This window comes from Tachysurus vachellii, chromosome 15 (genome assembly GCF_030014155.1).
Source record: "Tachysurus vachellii isolate PV-2020 chromosome 15, HZAU_Pvac_v1, whole genome shotgun sequence".
Taxonomy (NCBI): Eukaryota; Metazoa; Chordata; class Actinopteri; order Siluriformes; family Bagridae; genus Tachysurus; species Tachysurus vachellii.
Window position 1 is genome coordinate 23265790 of NC_083474.1, and position 2500 is coordinate 23268289.

Here is a 2500-nt window from a genome sequence, read left to right on the forward strand (position 1 = left end):
AGTCAGGACTCGTTATATTATTCCTGTCTGTCTGTCTGTCTGTCTGTGTTAATTCAGAGACATGTGTAGTAATGTAAGTTAAACACACACCGCCGTCTCCGTGATGCTGTGACATCATCAGTCCCCGAGATGCTGCGAGAGCAAGGAACCGTTTCAGAATCATCCGGAGTGACCTTGAAATCGATCCGTGTTCACTTTAATAAATGATTCCAGCACAATTACACTGAAACAATGAGCTATTTTCTGTTAACGATGTTGGAAGGAGATTTTGTTTCTCCTTCCATAACAGACGTGGAAGCCGCTCGGACTCTGCGGCGGCTCCGCGGTTCTGAGAGAAAAATGAAAACTGGGTTTTTTTGGCTCCGGTCCCAGAAAATCCGACGTTAATGTGCAGTAATTGGAGGATACGGTGTGCTTTACAGGACGGCATTTGGACGTGTTTCATGGAAGCATGGAATAGGACACCAATTTAGGGTTTGGCAGAAAACACGCATAAAAACGAGATTCGGGATAAAAAGAAAAACAATAGAGCTTTTGATGGATTTTTTTTATTTGTTTAGAGTGTAATTTTTTAAAGAGATAAAAGTGTGATATAAAGCAGAATTATTTTTAATTATTTCTACATAAAATTATTTATTAATTTAATAAAAGTTTTGATAGCTAGTAGTATTTGCTAACGTTTTCAGCACAGTTTCAGTTTCTGCGTTCGCCCCAAAGGATGGTGGTATTTACAGTACAGCCATAAAACCCCTGAGGTAATTCCTCATTACCCTGATGATTAGAGGTCAAGGGTCAGAGGGCATCAGAGTTCACAAACAATTCCATCAGTTCATGACTGGAGAAGAACTTCTGTGAACGGAATGAAGAAGAGAAAAAAAAACTGTAATCACCAAAAAAGTCATTTTGCGGTTAGAGCGTCGGCATCGAGACAGAAATCAAATAGGAGAAACACACTGGGAGAATAAATCCTGTCGGAGTAATGAACCCAGCATTTGTGTATATCTCAAAATCCAATTTTGCGCTCGGCGTTTGAAGGGGAAATGTGGAAGATTGCCATTTCAGATTTCACAGGAGCTTCGTTCGGCTCTTATTGATTACACCTCCGATGCTTTTTTTTATTTTTCATTTTAAACATATTACATTCACATGAAGTGTCTGGGGCAGGTTTATGCAGCCACTCTTTCATTGTGTTTTTATTATAGACGTCTTACAGCTACACGCCTTACAGGTCGAGTGTGTGTGTGTTTGGGATGGGGGGGTAGTATTTTGTGTTTTGCATTTAAAGCATTTGTGTTTAATGTTGTGTGTTATCATGAACACACAGAAGTGATAGCAAGTGCAATATCCTGCTCTCTCTTTCTCACACACCTCTGATAATCACGCCACTGATACATACTGTATAATGGGAGGTGTAGAGACATCATAAAGGTGCATAAAAGGTGCATAAAAGGTGCATAAAACACAGACGGGGGGGCACGGTGGCTTAGCGGTTAGCACGTTCGTCTCACACCTCCAGGGTTGGGGGTTCGATTCCCGCCTCCACCTTGTGTGTGTGGAGTTTGCATGTTCTCCCGTGCCTTGGGGGTTTCCTCCGGGTACTCCGGTTTCCTCCCCCGGTCCAAAGACATGCATGGTAGGTTGATTGGCATCTCTGGAAAATTGTCCGTAGTGTGTGATTGCGTGAGTGAATGAGAGTGTGTGTGTGTGTGTGCCCTGCCATGGGTTGGCACTCCATCCAGTGTGTATCCTGCCTTGATGCCCGATGATGAATGAGATGAGCACAGGCTCCCCGTGACCTGAGGTAGTTCAGATAAGCGGTAGAAGATGAGTGAGTGAGAGTAAAACACAGACGATTCTGAGACTCAGATGACAGACTAGTTACAGATGGATTTTTACCAGACAGTGTTTTGTTAGGATTTTCGTTAGCATGCCGGTTTGCTAATCGGCGGGAATTTAGCCACTTCTGTAAGATTTTGACAGTCGCTGTTTCCTGGCAGCTTCATCAGCCTTGATACTTAAGGGTTCATGCTTCATGCTTAAAGGTAACTAGAGCTAAGAGGAAAAAAACATTAGGAATAAAGAATAAACATTGTCTGTAAAAGTAATGCCTCATGCAGACATTTAATCAGTCCTCAGTTAACAACAACAATAGTGTTTTGCTAGCAATAAATTCCAACTAGCAGCTAGCTAGCATCTCCCTCATCATGGATGCAGGACAAAGTTAAAAAAAACATGCTGGTTAACATCCAGCACCAGTTTAGCAGTTTAATAAAAATGACTGTTAAGTTAAATAGAATTATATAAATTATTATAAAATTTCATAAACGCGGCTTTTATGTGGACAAAGACATGCAGTGGGGTGCAAAATATCTGGACATGGGCTGAGACATGCAGCTTACACAGCCATGTGCTTCCTTTACTTGTTAGCAACATTAGCCTCATAGCTTCAGTTTTACTCTCTAAAGCTGAGTTAAAGTGTAAATCCACAAGTCCAGTCCGT